The 20,461-nt window shown below is 40.7% G+C and overlaps 1 protein-coding gene across 5 annotated transcripts in view; it reads left to right on the top strand.

Moving 5' to 3' along the window:
• Nucleotides 1-20,461, top strand: part of LOC310957648 (rho GTPase-activating protein 12-like) — a 61,327-nt gene that overhangs the window by 8,654 nt on the left and 32,212 nt on the right. The gene's annotated exons all lie outside the window — the stretch shown is intronic.

Here is a 20,461-nt window from a genome sequence, read left to right as displayed (position 1 = left end):
TAAAACGTTCACAACCAGCTTAGGTAAACTCTTCCTGCTGTAGTCCACTTTCAAAGAGTCCGTTTTTTGCCCTTTCTATTCTTATCCATTAACCTTTTCTTTTTTTAATTGCTATAACTGGAATATAAACATCATATAAAAGATTTTGTTAAAATTCAGATCCTACCTTAAAAATTTAACCTCGCTTTTTAAGAGCACCATTATTCAATTTACAAAACAGTGTAAAATGCACATTCTTGCACAGTTTAGGCTTAAAATATACAAAATAATGACAAAAACAATTAAAGGAATCATGGTTTTCATGTGTTTCCAACACACTGTAGCACATTGCCTGAATGTTCTTTTATTAGCGCGCCAGTCGGTGTTTAATCAGACAATTTAATGGTTAGCTTCGTATAGAAAGGTCAATCCCCACATGGATAAATGAATCAGTGTTAAAAGGTGTTCACCAGACAGATGGATCACAATTATACGAGTAATAATCAGAGCCACAATGAGCACTCAGTTTAAATCAGTGTATTGCACAATGAGCTACACTCGGCATCAGAAAATGTCTTTAAATACTTTTCCAAAAGGTCCAAATAATGTTTCCCAACAGACACAGTCCAACGTTAAATCAGAAATCACTTTTCAGTTTCAAGCACAACAAAATAAAGAAAGTAAATAGTTGTTTTTTTGTAGGAGTGAATCCCCCCCCCCCCCCCCCCCCTAAAATAATGGTAGGGGAAACACTGCTTTTTGGACTTTTGTATTAAGTATTAAGTAATAAAAAAATATTGCATCCAGTCTTCCACAGTGCTATCAAACTACTCCCAAAATATAGGTTTACTTGTAATTGACTAAAGAGATTTAGCTTCAGACCCATGAAATCTTGACACTTGCCTGTAAAGTTCATTTGTTGCAATGAGTTTTGGTCGCACCAACACTGCAGTATTTTCCATTCTTTTCCTATACCATGGAGGCCTGCCAGTGTCAAATTTGTCCCACCACAGTTTCATAATGAACTGAAAATATGTTTTGACTGCGACTCAGGCTATATTGCTAATCAGGCATTATTACTGTATCAATCTGGAGAGTTGCCAGAAGTCCTACATTTGTGCATCTTGAAATAGCCACATTGCTAAAACCGTTGCGACCTTTGTTCCATTCTAATACCAGTCTGCAGGCTGTCGTCTGTAGTGCTGCATCACACATTGACGTAACCACTGACTCCGTATGATGTGTTTTTAAAGTTGATCTAAAAGAGAGCATATACAATTTTAAAGTCTGTGTAATCTCTGAAAACAGCCTCGTCCACCACAATGGAGTTCCTTCCTTCCTCTGTCGCTCTGTGTCATTTCAATGGCAGGGGGAAAGGTCAGTGTAGTCAGACTTGTTTTGGTAATCTAGACAACCAGTCCGGCTTGGTGTGAAAGTAAACACTGTGATTTTCTCCCCCCATTCTGTTAGTCATTTGATCTGCAAGTGCAAATATTACAACAAATACAAAAATAGATGCCTTTGGTCACAACGCTTCCTGTTTTTTATCTTTCTCTCTCAGATACTTTTACGGTTAACGATAGATGACGCACACTTTTATACCATGGACACAAAGTATTTGTTTTTGATTGGTTTTTAAAATTAAGACACTGTTCTGTATCAATGTCATGGCGGTGTCTTCTGTATTAGACTGCAAGAAACAGCAACAGTGCCGATGGTTCATGCTGTGTTAGTTTAATTGACAAATGAGGAGTAGACAACAAATCGTTTCCACGGTTTTGTCGATTATTATAAGCTTCTATTGACACAGGAGTAAAACAGTCATTTTCCCATATAGGGATGTGTAAATGGTTGTTAATTGGGTAAACACCATGCTATTCCTTAAGTGATTGATTGTTGTTTGATCAGGTGGATACAAAGACCAACAAAGCTCAGTGTCAGAGCTGGTGGTTTGAAAGAGTCCCAGTTTCAGTGGGCTGCTTGTTTGCCTTTCCCCATAGACCGTTTATAAAGATGGACGGCTTGACTGCTCCCCAAAAGTGAAGCCAAAGCATCTGAATTGCTCCCTGGTGGCTGACAGCAGTATAGGTCATGAGTCCTGCCCCCTCCATGTTAGTGGATGGGACAAAAACATCCCATTTGTTTCTGTTGATGTAGGTGGTTTTCTATCACACTGATGTTTGTCCAAGTGTTCTTTGTACTTGTATGTTTTAATTACACTGTACAGGTTTTAATTAGATATTTGATGCTATAAAAACAGGAGGAAATGATCAACTTGCAGTTGATGGGTGTATGTTGTATGGTGTATGTGCTTCAATGAGGGGACTCTACCACTGTATCACTGCTGAGCAGATTCTGGTTGCAAAATTACAAAATGGCGGCGCCCGTATCCAGTATATTTTGACTTCACTTACTTGGACATTGGGAGGACGTGGAGCGGCGTTGTCTATCGTTCTATTCCATAATGATTCTACGGTTGTTCCTCTGTTCTGGACGAATGCTGCTGGTGACAACAGCTCAGATGTGAGTCAGGATGCCACCCCACCTCTCCCCTATCTCTGCTCTCATTTTTTCTCTTATAAATGTATTTCCATTCCTGCAGAGTAATCATTTAAAGGGAAAAGGAAATACATTGACTGAACATAAGGCCAAAATAACAGTGTAAATGCAGAAAGTTGAAATCTGTGAGTTAGTGTTTCTGACTGCCGGGCCTTATTCCCAGCTCATCCAGCTCCTTCTGATAGGCTCCGAGCTTATAGGCACTAATGAGTGTGTAGGGAGAGCAGCTCTTTGCCAGGCTCTTATCTGCCACACTGGACCTGACACTGGGGGCCACTTTGTCACTACTTTTGTGGCCAGTCATCTTTCAACAGCTAATGCTCTGTCGTTCTCCGAGCTTCATTCTTTGGCACTTTATGTTGGGGGGGTAAATTGTGGGGCTGTGATTATATCATCCATTTGTCATGTGCCAAAATATTACCAATGTCCCAAAATGGGCAGTCATCCAATATCTCAGACACGGCTGACTGAATTTTGATGATATCTGAGGTACTTATTGAGAGGATGGGCTTTTATTGAGTTACTTCCTCTCTATTTATTTTCACTCTATCTAAAGACCTGATCACCCCAAGAATTTAAAACGGTAACATTTCAGAAAGAGTCAATTCCTTTTAATAAAGTTACCATCAGTGGATCGTGGTTGCAAAGTGAATTCCCACCTATTTTGGGGAGACACATGGAGGACCTTCACTGTGCCACTTTCTGGTGTGAGCAGGCCTTCAATTTAAGGTGAATAAATAAATCCAAGGTTTCTTGTTTCTTTTTTACTTTCACTGCAACAGGGCATTACAGGGATGACAGAGTCCCGCTGTTGATGCAAGCTCAACACTTCCCATTTGCTTCTTCACAGTGTAACCCTTCCAGTATAGAGAATTGCTAACAACATTCATTGTGAAGTACAGAAAGTGTTGAGTTGTAGCAGAGATGTTTTAGAAGCAAGACAGTGCAACTCATAGTAATTTACAGTATTGATTCCAACTGAGAGAAGTGAACATTAACACAGGTTGTGACTGATCTCTTAGCTCCATAGTTACTCAAGTTAATATTGTACCCATTTCTCATAAGCCACATATCTCCTGAATATTCTGACACTCAAATGTATTTTTTCAGATGGACGGATCAGGAAAAAATGTACTTTGTTTGAGACCTGTTTCCATCTCAGCAACAACTCTCACAGTTGAGCTAACATCAACTAACATTCGGCAACACCTTCGATGAGACATTTTTCTAATGCTAAATATGGCTGTTGGCTAGGGATGGGCGTAAGTGATTAATTCCTCGAGTAGTTCTTGTTTCAAATTAACTCGATTGGTAAACAACAGCTCGATGGTTTTGTGTGCGCTCGTAGGACCTCTTGCAGACATAAACATCTTCACAATGTCAATCAAGTGATTGATGTTATGACCCACTAATAAAGCTGCTTGCGCTCGTCACTGTCGGTTATGCTGCATTCACTTGTACTTGGAAATTGGGAACTTCCAACTTCTGAGTCGGGCTTGTAGAAAGGGCAGAAGTGTAATAGGAACGTGTGTGTGTGTGGAGGCCGCTGGAAACAAGGTATCTCAAATCGTACGGATTATGATTTTAAATAACAGCACCTTTTTCAGTTAACCTCCACAAACAAACGATGCCTTTCCCATACTATCCCCACCACCTCCACCATTTAGTACTGCTTACTCATTAAACTCAGAAGGCGTAAAATTTAGAGGAGATATGCTACAATCCAATAAGTAATAAACTAAATGGTGCAGAGATGTTTGAAACGCAGCACAGAGCTGTCACAGAATTAGTATTGAGTTGCTCCTGAGCCCAACAGCCATTGATCCTTAGTTGGAAAATGTTGAAGTTACCAAGTGAGCTATCACTTGATACGTTCATGCATACGGGATGTCTTAAAGCCCCTGGCCATGGTGGATTGGATATTGTACGCACTGAAGCAGATGTTTCCCTCTAGCCACTGAATATAATGGCTGTCAAGTTCTCAGTGTGTTTTAATTTGCTGCTTCACTGCACCGCCTCATCCATTCTGCTTTTCATCACCCCTTTTCCTCCAGGATCATAATAATAATCCAACAGCACTTGTGAGAAACACTGAGCACGCTATATACTGTGTGCTCTGTAACCTCACATAATTTGTTTTGGAAATTATCACTCAGCGTTGGCACCAAAATGGTGCTTTTTTTGACTTGCACCATCAATTGAGCCTTTTTCTCCTGTTGTTGTAGCTGTTGTAGTGGATAAGGATACATTTACAAAGGAGGTATAAACTATCTGGAGCTCTGCAATGTCGCTCTGGCTTTACAAAGATATCATTCAAAATGACAGCGGGAGGATTTGACTCTTCAGGTGGAGAATAATACCAACTGAAAAGCCTCATATAATGTGGTGTGTTACAGATTTTTTTTTTTTTTGCAGTTTTTCTTATAGGACAGACAAGAAATGGGGTGGGGGGGCATGCAGCAAAGGGCTGCAGGTCACAGTCGGACCCACGGCTGCTGCCTCCAGGACTTTTAGCCTCTTTACATGGGGCGACTGCTGTGTTACAGATTTCATTTTTAGAACGTGTCAGAATTGACTGACTGACTTTAACAGCACTCGCTCATGAAGTCCACGCCCTTGGTTGACTGGAGGTCTGTGGCATGTCATGGCTAAAGGGATAACTAAAGCACTAGGCTAATATCAGTGGTCGTGTAAAAAAACAGAAAAAGGGTGAAACTGTTCTGAACTTGTTTGACAAGCTTCAAATATTGCATTCAAGGTCTATCTGAAAAGGCAGATACATGTAAAAAAAAAAGTTCCTTCTCACCTATCCTTTCATATTAGTTCATTCAAAGACTGATTACATAATTTAACATAAATACAACACTTTATTTTATCAGAATTTGACCTTAAGGATGATGTTTTGCTACCTTGACTGTCCATAAACCCACAACTCATCTCATCTCATCTTCATCTGCTTATCCGGGGTCGGGTCGCGGGGGCAGCAGCTTTAGCAGGGGACCCCAAACTTCCCTTTCCCGGGCCACATTAACCAGCTCTAACTGGGGGATCCTGAGGCGTTCCCAGGCCAGTGTGGAGATATAATCTCTCCACTTAGTCCTGGGTCTTCCCCGAGGCCTCCTCCCAGCTGGACGTGCCTGGAACACCTCCCTAGGGAAGCGCCCAGAGTTCATCCTTACTAGATGCCCGAACCACCTCAACTGGCTCCTTTCAACGCAAAGGAGCAGCGGCTCTACTTCGAGTTCCTCACGGATGCTGAACTTCTCCCCCTCTCTCTAAGGGAGACTCCAGCCACCCTCCGGAAAACACCAAAATCGGCCGCTTGTACCCGCGACCTCGTTCTTTCAGTCATGACCCAGCTTTCATGACCATAGGTGAGGGTAGGAACGAAGATTGACCGGTAGATCGAGAGCTTTGCCTTCTGGCTCAGCTCTCTTTTTGTCACAACGGTGCGGTAACCCACAACTCCCCTCGTCATTTACCTGACACAGTTATGGAACCTCTGTCTGTCTCTGTATGTTTCCTGAATGCCTGCAAGTCTTGAGAAAGTCTTTAATCAGGAAACTTGCATTTAAAGCCTCACAAGTCTGTAATCAAAAGAGAGGATCATCTCAAAGAAGTCCATAAATCAGTTTCACCTCACTGTTTTCAGCTTCTGCTTAGCGTCTCGCTTTTGAAAGTATCAAGCACTTACTTAAGAGTTACCCCCTCTCTGTCACAGTCAATAACACCCACACAACCCCGCAGGATCCCAGCATTCCTCATGACAGCTATAATCAACTAAAACCTCTAAGGACTCTCAGCAGGATGACTGATTGAAGGAAGCACTTCCCCATTTCTTTGATTACCTAGCGTTTGTCAGGAAGTTGGCAATACACTCACACCTTTATGAATAGTTGAATACACCCACCAATGCTCCAAAGCACATACAATAAGTAATCCAATAGTCAGTCATTCGTTCATTCCTCACACACATGCACATCCACTTCTGTTCAGTTATGCAGAGACACTGACTCTGTTAACGAAAACCAGACCATCTGCACTACTGCTGAATCTTTTTCTCTGCCTTATCAAAACAGGCTTATTATATCACATGTTGGCAGGGAGCCTCGGATGCCTAATCATCCGCACTTTCAGGGGGTCCCAAATGTTTTCATGCTGAGGACCCCCAGATGGTAACATAACAAACAGTTGCCTCCAGTTCGGAAATCATTTTAATGAAGCATTAATTGCAGTTTTTGAGTCCATGCTTCAGTTTCCCATGAATACAGCTCATACATTAGCTTCTTCTATTTTTGAACAGCATCACTGCAGCAGTGAATACCTTGCTGAAAGGCACTCGTGCCAACTGTTAACAGCAGGGGAGAAACATTCAAAGTAAATAGGCATTCCAGACTTTTTCCCAGACTTTACTGCTCCTGCTGTCATCCTCCCAACATTTGCTGTTATAGTGTGTGTGTGTTTTTTTTTATAACCTCGCCGTATGTTTACATTCTTTCTTTTCTGTCTTATCTTACTCTGTCATGTTTCCTGCCAGATTGTTTGTGGATTACAACGGGTGACCTTCTGTCACAAAGCCACCGCTCTCACATCTGGGTCACTGTTGAGCCAACCAGATGACTGTCAACACAACGACATGCTGTGTTCATTAGGGCCGCTTAACCATTATTAAGTATTTTATTATTCATCTGCAGAGCGTTTTTCATAATAAATCAATTCGATTTGGTTTATGAAATGTTTAAAATCATCCTGTTCGGGCTGAGAAATGGTTTGAAGAAAGTCAATTTACGATTTACTTTAAGAGACAGAAAAACAGAAACTGGGATCAGTACGTTTTCGGTTGATTATCAAAGTCGTTCCCAATTAATTTTCTGTTAATTGATCGTTTAAGCTCTAGCGTCTGTTTCCTTAGTAGTGTTGGGATCAGTTGATTAAGAAAGGCCGACTCTTTTGTGCAGTTATTGCACTTGTTTTTGTTTAGGGTTATGTTGTTATGTGAGGAAATTTAGACTCAAAATGACTTCACAGATATCTCCTTTCAGGAAATCACCTAATGACACAACAAACAAGCAGCCGCTCATTTGGGAATAAGATGGAAAGTCTCAGTGGAGTTCTGCAGACTGTGGTAGTTTTAGTTTTGTTTGCAGCCCAGAGGGGTTTTTAGTACTGTTCTGTACTGTTCTCAACCTGGGAGACACACACACACACACACACACCTGCTCAAATTTGCAGCGCTGCCTGCAATGCTAAAATTTGAGCGAAAGGCACAGTGGACACATTTCTATTGTCTCACGGGTGTGTCATAGTATCCGTTCCTATAGTGTGCCAGATGTTACTAGTCTTCTTAACTATTACCAGCCGCTAGAACAACGCTGGTATTGTTTTTACCATGTGAGTCTGTGTGTTTTTTGTTTTAGATAATTTTTTGGCAGTTTTTCAAGCCTTTATTATACAAGACAGACTGGAAATGGGGTGAGAGAGAGGGGGAGACATATAGCAACACCCCGAGTCTGTGTGTTTTTGACACTGCTGTAGCAGGAACTTCCACAGAGGAGGTTTTGAGTATTTGGCTAGGTGTTTATATGTCTGTGGACAGGTCTTTTCTCCGCGATAACATCCCAACAGTGCAAGATGCAACAAGAAAACTTTACCGTATGGGTATGAAAATGGGTATGATCCAAGCAAATGGGGAAATAGGTTATTATTTTTCAATGTTTACAAATTTGACATTAAAGAATTCAATGTTAAAATATTCAATATACCAAAGTCAGCTGCAAAATATATACAATTCAATGTTAAAAAAACAAACAGGCCAAATTCAGCTGCAAGATTCAATGTATAAAATTCAGTGTTGACATCCGGGGAACCAAGAAAGAGCAATCGATTCTAGATACTAGATCAGGTGAATGTGGTCGAGCAAGGAGAGCTGTGACAAGAGTTACAGTTGGATAATTCAACCACGTACTATGGATATATAATAATCTAATAAAAGTAATAATTTATGATCCACCAGGCTTTCTTGCTACATTGGTTAGTTTCCAATTCAAAGTGAAGCTTAAAGTCAGAGTTGATCAACCTGAACTCTGACTTTAAACTTCACTTTGAATCAGAAACACTGGGCCGCCAGACGCTCACAGCTGCCCCCGTACCGTCCTCAGTGGAAACCTTTATACCTCTCTCTTCAGATTCACAAACATCTTACCGATGATTCCCAAGCCACATCCATACCTACTGTGGCAGATATGATTGTATAATTACGCACTACATTACTGCCACCTTTGAAAATATAATGTTTGTAAGATCGCGTCCAGCTGGATTCGATCTGCCCAGGTCAAAACACACAAACGTCAGTCCACTGCTCTACGCTGTGAGCCACTTGAGCTCATACAGCAATCACTGCCATTAACTGTGTGAGCATCCAGGTAACATTTTGCAGTGGGTTGATCTGAAACAACTGGTTACCTTGATCTCATACTGAATCTGACAAGAGAGGCTGAGCAAAGCTGCAGAGTGGCTCCCACTGATGACAATAACCGGGGCAACTGCGAGCGGTGTGTTTCCTCCTCCACCCGTTCGCTTACTCCAGTCCCCAGACAGAAAGTCTGCTGCTCGAGGCAGGTTTCAGTTTGACTGACTCTGACTTTAAACTTTACTTTAAATCACAATCAAAGACTAACCAGTGTAACAACAAAGCCTGGTGGATCATAGATTATTACGTTTGTATATCCATAGTGTGTGGTTGAATTGGCCAACCAGCAGCCACTCTTGTCACAGCTCTCCTTGCTCGACCACATTCACCTGATCTAGTATGTAGAATCGATTGCTCTTCCTCGTTTCCCCGGATGTCAACACTAAATTTCATACGTTGAATTTTGCAGCTGAATTTGGCAAGTTGACTTTTTGTTAAACGTTGACATTTTTAACATTGAATTGTACACATTGTATTTAGCATCTGAATTTGGTATATTGACATTTTAAACTTTGAATTTTTTAGCCTTGAATTCTTTGACATAAAAAATAAAGAATAACATTCTCAGTCAAAGCATTCAGATACATAATTTCAGTGCATAATTAATCGGTGCTAGAAATGCAATGGCTTTTTTTTTATTTCAAAGTTTACTTCAAAATACTTTCATAGAGTTGTTTCAAAGATTTGACGATTCACCTATACAGAAATATATTTGTTATTAGATGAGGGAGATCAAGAACAGATTCTTTATACTTGTGCTGTAGATATTTGCGATCTATGCTACACCATAATGTAGATTTATTCCAAAGGTTCAGGAGTAATGATACAAGTTAGACTCTTGATGGGCAGAAAGGGTTAAAAATACACTGTCAGCAGTATAATAAATATCCTGGGTAGTGATTATAGGGGATGATCCAGTGTAAAGCGTTACCCTGCCCTGTATGACTTCTTTGATTAGAGACGAAGAAGAGATGCATGTGTGTGTCTGTGTGTGTGTGTGTGTGTGTGTGTGTGTGTGTGTGTGTGTGTGGTGATTGAGGGGGCACAATGTTCCACACTTTGGAGCTTTTCTTAATCCCTCTGGGCGCTTCAATTTGATGTGTGTTTGTGTGCGCGCACGCTATTACAGCTTGGGCATCCTGCGTTGTGTGTTGTGGCATTATGGTGGGGCAGGTCAAAGCAGCGTGTGTTGTGGCAGCTGAGGGAGAGCGAGCATCTCTGAGCTCTGCATGCACTCTCCCTCTCTTTCCGTTTATGTAAGAACGTGTGTGAGTGAATAGGAGTCAGTGTGTGCGTTTGTGTGTGTGTGTGTCGGGCCTCAGAGTGACATTATCGCTTTTGCCACAGTGGCATGTCAATCAGGGAGAGAGTTTGTGAATAGGCAGAGGCTGTGTTTCTCTGCATCATCAGTGTCCTCGTCAGCACCGCCGTCTACGAGACTTGTTCCTCTGCAGCAGCAACTCAGCCACAGGACAGCATGTACCCAGATGAGAATGAGACGGTAAGCCAGCGTCCTTATCTGTGCATGTGCACTCAACAATATAGAAACAGTTAACTTTAGATGCATACCACTCGATGTGCTCATACAGCTACATGCACATTATTTTTTTTTTGCCATGTCAGCACATCTCTCCATACATTGTATTGTATTGCATCAAAGTATTGTACTGCACAGTGGCTGTCAGACAGTCATTATAAAGCTTACTGGGTTATACGATGCGCACAGATTCACAAAAGCCAGCTGGTATTTCTGTATTCACTGTGTTCGTTGCTCTCCCAGAGATGTGCTTTTAAATTGCATTAGGCATGCTAACTCTGTATTGCGCTCATATTTTGATTGCAGTCATGCAGGCAGAGAGTGTTGATCCCTAAAGTTATATACACGCACTCAGAGATGACGTGACTATCCCTTCTCGGCTTTGTATCTCTGTCGTTGTCTCTCTCACCCGCTCACAGAGCAGCTGATCAAGCAGCTTTTGTTCACAAGCTCAGGGCAGGACTTGTGTTTATTACCCATTTGTTCACTGTGAGCGCTCAGAGTGATCCATAACATTGATCATTTGAGCCACAGCTACTGTATACAGCCAGTTGGAACAGACCAAAGGTTCAGGATATGATGATGGCATGCAACAGGATAACTGAGGGGATGCGCTAAGCACTTGCCGTGCTTCATTACATAAGCGCTGGCTACGTAACATTTGTTTGGACAGCTGGCTGTTGAGACGAGCTCGGGGCAGCAGTGATGATGGGAGACAGGATGAGGAGGAGGCGGGGTGGTACACGGGACAAAATATTGTATGTATTTTGATTTCAGATTGGATTCTGTGTTTGGATTTTAATTTAACTTAAAATTGACTGCTATTTTACATACTGTGTGCACTTAGTAGAGTATATTTTACAGAACAGTGCTTTATTTTCTTTAAATCATGAGGAACAGAATGTAAACTTAACTCTTAGTTTCCTTTAAGTGTCTTAAAATATCAATTTACCGGCAGCAATTGTATGTCCTCTTGCAACACACTGTCTTCAAGTGACAAGAACACAAAACGGCGGCAACATTCTACCTCCCATTCTCTTTATTTTCTTCTTTATTGTACAATATATACGCTCAGATTTTTCTAGAAGCTCATTTTTCATATAGCTTGTGTTTTGAACGCCAATCCTCTCCAAACCACAATGTGTCTCCGAGCACCCACCAAATGACAGAGAGCAGTTTGCACCATATAATCTCCTGGTCCCATATAAATAAAGGTTTACTCGTGGCCCTGCCCATGTGTACTCATGCTTGTCTGGCTGACGACAGCGCGTGCTATAATTTCTCACTTTTCAGCAGAAAGGAAGGAGCATCTTTGTGTGCACTTTGCCCCCAGTGAAGTTCACAGTCAGAGATTATTAACTTGGTGGTATGGCAACAAGACCCGGTGCCATATTTAGCCTAGTTGTGCTGTGAATATAATGCATTCTTAAAAACAGGGAGAGAAGAATCACAACTTTGTCTTGAACAGTATTCACTTGCCTTTTTCAACATGTAGCCTTCTTAGACTGAATTCTTAGGTTTGGAAAGTCCAGGAATTTCTTTACTCCCAAATTGTAAGAACTATGAAAACATGAACTTGTTTCCAAATACTGGAAAATTACTGGTATTACTGGTACAGACTCACATACCATTCATGAGCCCCAGGTCCTCACAGCAAAAACGACTGCTGTTCTAGTGTTAAAGCTGAAAGTGGGGCATGTTTCACAGGCAGTTGCTGATATTTTCTGATTTTGTCTTTCTCATTTCCCCTTTTTTATATTACTGTGTGAAATATGTTTGGAAATCAACAATTTATGCAGTTTAGAGTTGAAACGATTGGTGTATAAATGAAGTTAACCGGCAAGTATTTCATTGTTGTTGTTAATTTTTAAGTAAAAACATTTCCGCTATCAGGGAAAATATGAAGATCCCTAGATTTGAAAAGCTGTTATATCAAAAAGTCATTATCTTTGATTTTATTTTGAAATAGCCTTGTTTTGTTTTCTTATATAAAAAGAGAAATATAACATTCACAATAAAATCTTAAGTTTGGGTAAACCGAGCCATCCCTTTGGGCTTTGAGAAACTGTGATGGGCATTTTTTCACATTTTGTAAAATAATAATTATCAATGAATTGACAAAGTAGTTGGCAGATTAACCTAGAATGAAAAGGATCATAAGTTGCAGCCCAAACACAGTTAACTTATTAATGCACACCTGTAGCAGTTTGTATATTACCGTAACTTTACTGGAGAATTCTCTCTATTTTATCATTAACTTTCTTTATCTGTGGCATGATAGATTATTTAAATGGTAACCAGAAAGATGAGAAGTTGCTGTCATTTTGCCATCTCGTTGCTTATATAAGGAGAATAGTTACCTTCATTTCCAAGGCATGAAAAACTTATGTACATGTGTAGGAGCTGTTCGGTTACTTTCTTTCTCTCCAAAGCTTCTGGACGTCACAAGTTGAAGGTCTGATGTCAGTGGGTCACTGCATCTTCAGCAACAGATTTTTTTTAACCCCTTCGTTGTACATGTAGCTCAAAAGATGTCGTCCACATTGGTTGTGAGAGTGTTGTTACTTTCAGGGCAAAGGTCATAGGATAAAGAAAGCAGTGTGTAAATGGTTGCAATATGAGCTGGTTGGGGATCAATGACAGGATGATCCTAGCTTAAGCTTTGTTCTAGTTCTGCTGTGTGTGACTACTGGCGAGGCCTGTAAATACTTTTTACTGTGAAATAAACCCGTAGTTGCATAAAAAACTGCGATTTTACACTGGAGATCAAAATCAGAGAGCAAATTATAAATACTTGATTCATTCTGAAATACTGTTATGAGGATTTCGGAAGAAGATCGTTTCTGGTGTTTGTATTATGATTAGACACAACAGCTGCTCTCCCTCTCTTCTTTATGTTAGTGTATTTCTGTGGCAGTTACAGCGCCACATCCAGGCCTGGCATGTGTACTACAGCGTTTTTAGCCGGTTTCACTGATATTCCTTGAGCTGAGTCCGTGTGGACGGTAAACTTTTAAAGAACGACAGAGGAAAAAAAAGGTTGTTTTCAATCATGTGGACGTACTCTTTTCTCCATCTTTATTAATCGACAGGGAGTCAAAGGCACCCCTAGAGAAATGCACTCAAGACATACAGTATTTAACCATTTGGTGACAAGTTCAGTTGAGTTCAGCTGTTTGGACAAAAGTAAAATTAGGAGTTCCCAACCTTCTTGGGTGTAGGGATCGGCTAACGGGAGTGTTCTTGTTGACCGGGTACGGGATGACTTTGACCAGACTGAGTATACTTTGAAATATTTTCTCTAGACATGTTTACAATAATCAGCTTTAAATAACGTTCAGAAATCCAGATTTTATGAATATGCAAACGTAATGGGTACAAGATATCTCCTACTTCACCGGATGTATATGATCGGTTCTTGTCAGATAACATCTTTGGGTCCTGGTCCTTTGCGTCCTGGACGACCACTGCACCAGATGATATAGTTATAATAATAGTTATATGACACAGCTGTTTTCATCGTAACTTGACTCTACTGTTCCCAACAGTCTGAAAGGCCCCATGTGATCCTTTTAGTTTCATCATGGCTCAAGGCCTCTTTATTTGAGGCTAAATCATAAATCAGCTAAGACGTGTTTAGGCAAGTGTTAGAAAAGACCTTGCTGAAATGTTCTCTCCTCAGCATAATGGGTAGCTTTCAGTGTGGCGTAGTGGTTGGACGGTTGCAGCTTTAGTCGCATAGCTACAGCCTCCCTCTACAGCTTTTGTGTTTATTTGTCAGATTACCTTTCAACAGCTATCCAGCCATGAATGTCTGCTCCCCACTTGCCTGTCTTTAAAACTTTGTGAAGGAACCAGCTCCTGAATTCACTGTCTAAAACACTGTGATTTAATTATTTTTGATGAAACTAAGAACAAAGATTACGCAGTGAATAGACAGACCTGCAGAGTCATGCCGGGAAATTGGCTGCACCCTTTCAGCTCTCCTCTGTTTAATGTCAGCTCCTCTCCTACAGGATAAAAGCTCCTTAACTTCCTGTTTGGACTATGCCCCTGGGATAATTCCATTTCAGATAAGATTAGTAGATTACTCTCGGGGTCTTGCCTGCCTGTCCCTCTTCCTCTTGCTCCTTCTCCTTGTGATCATTTACAATACCTTATATAATATGCCGTTCCACATTATCTGTGTGATTGTGTGCTGTTGTGGTTATTTGAAAAAATGAACATAAATCAGAAAAGTCCAGCAAGCCCCTTTTGTCTCGTTGAACTGGTTTGACTCGAGCAGGTTTTTGTAACTTCAGGTCTTCTGTCTGAGAAGCTAGAGACCTTATGCACACTTTTGTTTTGAATTTGCATTCAAGACCAGAAATACAGGTTCAGGTGAATGGCTGGTATTCTGAATAGAGAAAAGCAAGGGTTTTCTTTCTTTTTTTCTCTCCCAAGGACAGTTGGATTTTAGTACGACTGGGTGAAACAAAAGTCAAATCACACAGTGCCTGTTGTCAGTTTCACATAACCTTCTCAGGACCTTCTGCTCACTGTATTCTCTAATTGTTTAAGTGCCGGCTGAATCGGATCCCTCTCCTCACGTCTCAGTTTAACAATGCACTAGAATAAATGTGGCAGTGAAGTGTCAAGACTGAGACATTAATCTTACCAATATGGAAACCTCTGCAGCTTTTATGTTTTTAGCTTTTTATGAAATTAAATATGTCAAGCCAGAGAAGTCTGCTAAAGAACATGGTTCATCCTGACTCAAGGCATTCCAGCATTTTATTTAGTTTTTTTTGCCCCCACTGTAAAAACCTCTAAGAAAGAAAAGAAATGGACTTCAAGGGCTGGCCACTTTGACCAAAATCTCATTGTCATGATATAGATCATTTCATATCCCGATAACGATATGTCTCACAATATAGCAACTCTACTCATTGGAGTTTTGTGCACAGTTTTCCTGTACAATCTGTTCTTACACCTTAAGACTTTGTTGTAGCAAGGATACCAGGTCCCTGGAGCTTAGCAATTCATTTAGTGGGTACAACATGATCATAACTGGTATAAAAGGATGCCCAAAACTACAAAACCAAATCCAAGTTGTATTAAACATGAAATTAAGCAGTGCATTTTGTCATTTTACCACCCAGCTAGACTGCAATGAAACCTGCAAATAAAGAATGTTTCTATATAAACAACATCCTCAAAGCCAGGACAACAGGAAGCTGTAATTCTGCTGTTTGATGTCACGTGGCCGTTCCCCTTCAGCCTTATATCTTACATGGAAAAAACATGCACTTATCAGATTGTTCTTACAATTTATCTCACGGCCTCTTTGTTGTGGAGAACACTACAGTATATCCCAGCTAGACAAAACAGTAATCTACGTCGACTAGTGCTTCACCAAATCTTAAGATCTGTGGTTTCTGTCACATATAAATGAACCTCTGCTGGATCTGTAGCACATGTGGATTGATGCATAGACTGTGGTAGATTTGAGTTTCCTTCACTAATAGCATTTTTGTCACTACATCACTAACTGTACTCAAACTCGGTACCACTTACACCTGAGGGATTTTAAGTGCTTCATAGGCAAATTGTGACCTTTCGGTTCAGGTTGTAACACGTCTGGGGGAAATAGCTGTCTCGTGCAGAGTTTTTCTCACAGCTCCCTGGTTGAATTATTGTCACTACTGCATAATTTTGTTTTCCTTCTGCCTCTCTGCTTGTCTATCAGAATGACCTTGCAGGATTTGCATGGTCATTGAAGGAATCACAGCCAGCAATTTCTATCTCGGGCTCCTCTCTTCTCAGTGCTTCACCCGGGGAGTGAAAGCCAGTTAATGGAAAACTGCCAGGAGTCATTTTGAAGACAGGCTAGAGCAGCTGACAATGCCTGTACAATGCACTTTCTTCCTTTTTACATTTTGAACCACTATCCCTGTATTCCTTCCCCACATTATTTTTTACTTAACTTACTTACTTACTTTACTTTGTTTATTATGTGTGGGTTGGCTGAATACATTTTTCAGTGTTGTAGCCACAATAGCTTCTCAGTACAACCTCTGTGTATTGTGATGGTTCCTGAGCTTCCCACCTGGAACAGCTTGCATGAGTAATTTTCTCAAGGTCTCCTTATTCAATTGCCCACCTAGTTTTATATTACAAAAGATCTTACAGTGCACCTCTCTAGGCTCTGAATAATATATCTCCGTTAATAGTTGTCACACAGAAAAAATTGGCTTGATGGCTTATTTGATGAGTGTATTTGCCGAAAAGACCCTGGGATGATTTTACACCGGAATTACACTTAAGAGACGTCCGGGACCCTTTTTGGGGAGGGCTACTTATACGTCTTGTTTCAATGAGCCCTGCCTTCGTCCTCAGAGAAACCCAGTGTAACTGAGCATTCTGGCAAAGCAGCACCTGCTGAGATCTGCTACCTCTTTGCCAGCGTACCGCACGTTCGCCACAGCAGGACTGATCATTAACAGATTTAATTACATTTTTTGTAAGGAAACAATGTTTTGAAGTTGTGGTTGTGAAAAATAAATCCTTAGAGGGTAACTGTGACTGTTTTGACTGAGGATACGCATTTGGTGTTGGGTAGGCGGTATTGCTGTGCATCATTATTCCTGCAGGAAAATGCGTTGCGTTCTAAAAATTGATTTTGAAAAACGAGTACTCGTTTGGCTCTCGAGGAATTGATGCGATCCCACGATCTTGGAAATAACTACTCGTGCCCATCCCTAGTTCTGAGCGTCGCAACTGTCGCAAAATGACTCGTTTCACTCTCAGAATCTGATCAATTTGGTTGGATACCATTTTGGAACGACTAGAAGAGCCGAATGATTTAATTATTTTACCCCTGTTCAAGTGAGCATAGCGCTAATACGGAAGTTGGCTGTCTTGGACTGGAAGTATCTTTCGATTAGTCAGGAAATATCCAATCCCCTTCCTCCATGGAAATCGGGTAAGAGTACAGGCAATGTCAGACTGACGATGGAAACGTAGTGTAACCATTCTGTCTAACCTCTTCCTGTAGCAGAGCCAAGAGGAGGTGCAGAAGTCTCATTTTCTCTCAGAACACTTGAATTACAATATGCTAAAACATATTTGCTCAATATTGCCAAGATAATACCTACCCTTGGCTGACATTTGATTAACCTGAATGAATGTCAGCCTAAGTTTTGCACACTGGTGTCTCTTAGCCCATTAAGTTGTGACATGCTATAGGCTGAATGATCATCCTTAGCCTATCTCTCTTCCTGCCCCTGTCTTCCTCATACCTGCCTTTTACTCTCCTCCATAAAGAGGTGTGCTGTCGAGGCATGTGGCTGTAAAAAAAAACCAACTGGGACACGTGGCCTCCTCTCGGTAGCTGGAGGAGGTAAAAAGTATCTGAGTGCATTTCTTTTCTCTCTATCGCTCTCTCTTCACTGCATTCTTTAAGGTGTGCGAGGACAAGTCCTTACATGGTTCCCTGCTGTGAGGACTGTGAAATGATCTATGATAGACTTCAGAAAAGATGCACAAAAAGGAAAGTCACCAATGATGAGAGAAAAAATTGTTTTAGATTACTGGTTATTTTGTGCTGATAATAATAATTAAAAAAAAAACCCTTCCGTTGCTTAATGATCTGCCTGTTATGGTTTTTCTCTTCAAGAGAAAGTACTGTAGCATTGAGCGGTTTTTCTGGAGGCAGCTCTCTGCAGTGTCCCGGGGTTCAGCTGGGATACATGACGATCAATGAAGCTCTGCAGGAAATGACGCAAGATAACTTTAATCCGTGGACTGAGAGTGATGCAGATTTCCTCCGCAGAAAACAAAAATCAAACTAAGGCATGAACTCACACTTTAATCAAGTTGAGTGGGACTATGCTTCAGGTTCTTTTGTTGTGTCTTTGCACTGATTGACTCTCGCTGTACATTTTTCCCTCATTAATCACCACCAATTACTTTGCACTGTTGTTGACCTTGGGGGAAGACTTTAGTGGGAATATTTGGGCACATTGTCAAGCTTAATTACACTCTGAGCTTTTCTAATTACCCTGTCATTTTGTCGTTGCATTCTGTTCCTCAGCTTCCCTATTGCAATTATTAGCCTCTTCACTTGCTGTCTAACAGTGTGTTTAACTGGCATGTAGTTTCTTATCTGTTGATTCTATATTTTGAATCAGGGCTGTAACTGACAATTGTTTTATTGTGTACAGAATACTAATCTCTATGAAGAGATTCTGCATAGGAATGCAGAACGTGTAGGCAAAGATACAAGATTTGGGTAGAAGAAGCACTCTGGTTTCTGTTTGTAGTCCAAGTAGACTTTTCTAATAATGGCCGAAATGCATTAATGGAAATCCAAAATATTAGCCTTTGTCACCAGAGGCTTAAAAAAAAATTCTGGCAAAGCAGCACCTGCTGATACCTGCCACCCCTGTGCCATTGGAGCGCCTGTTCTCCACAGCAGGACTGATAATTAACACAATGCAAACGCAGATTTAATTACATTTTTTTGTAAGGAAACAATGTTTTGAAGTTGTAGTTGTGGAAAGAAAAGTCCTCAAAGGGTAACTTTGACTGTTTTGATTGAGAATAATGCTTATTATTATTATTATTATTATTAAATACTTATTAGGTTTAGGGTAGGCTGTATTGGTGTGCATCATTATTTCTGCAGGAAGATGCGTTTTGTTCCAAAAGTAGATTTGGAAACACAAGTACTCGATTGGCCTTCGAGGAATTGATGCGATCCCTCGATCTTGGAATTAACTACTCCATCCCTATAAGATATCAATGTTCAGTGTAAAACGCTGGGTTATTATTGTAGTTATAAGGACAAAGGCACTTTGGTTAGATGGCACAGGCAGCATATGGGATTGTTGAGGACTTTTTAGTTACAGCTACTGGTGCAGCATGAGGTCATCACTGAAGAGTTTTCCAGGAAGTGCCTATTTCATGGTATCATACAGTTTCCATGAAAACTTGAAATCAAGTAAAACTAGTGTTTACCTTTGGTCCTGTCTCAGTCATCTCCAATTCTATGTTTACTTTAAGAGCTTATCAATAGTCAGTACTGCTTCTTAATGTCATGAAATGCAACGGAAGTACAAGAGATGAATTGCCGTTTGTCATCCCCTATCTGTCTGTTGGTCTTCTAAATAAAGCCATCCGTCAGAATATCCTATAAATGTCAACCAGTAACCTAGTTCGTCCAATCAGGCTCCACTGACCTCCTAAAAGCAGTTAGTTTGTTAGTCCGGAGGTAAACAAGTACTTGTTTTAACCATGTTTTAAGCATATTTCTGACACAAACCAACTCTGTAAGTAAATAGTTGACCCAGAAAGTCATCAGAGTTATTGCCATTGTAAGATGCTCCTCTTTCTTTTGTAACATATTCATCTCAGTTACAGTAATCCCTTAATTTTTATGGGTGTTCTGCCGTGATTCGTGCTGTCAGTAAAATGGCCACTTGTGTCACGTCTCAGGCGTGACTCACTCTTGTCCAGTGCCCACTCATGTATGAGGTCCACTGTTAGGTCTGTGCCTTGACGTTTAGTGTTTCCGTTATTTGTTCTACCATGCAAAGCTTCTCTGTCTGATTTTATGTCATGGTGTCAAGCCTTTTCATACGTAATTCCTTCATTTCTAATAACATAATAATATTCTCTGCTTGTTTCTTTTTTGTGTGTGTTTCATGTCACGTATATTTAACTTCCTCCCAGTTCTTTCAGTCCTCAAATCTTTTGTCCCGTCTCTGAAAGTGTCAGTTGTACCACTTTATTAGGGAACTTGACAATAGCTATTGACAACATTTAATCATAATACAGCTTTTAGGCTGTGTTCCTCTAACCACCTCTGTAATCAGCCTTGCTGGCATTTGACTTGTCACCCACGCATTTGACTTTAGAGCCATTATTAATGCATC

Source organism: Echiichthys vipera (genome assembly GCF_963691815.1).
Source record: "Echiichthys vipera genome assembly, chromosome: 15".
In the NCBI taxonomy this organism is placed as follows: domain Eukaryota; kingdom Metazoa; phylum Chordata; class Actinopteri; order Perciformes; family Trachinidae; genus Echiichthys; species Echiichthys vipera.
This window is presented reverse-complemented; position numbering and strand designations above follow the sequence as displayed.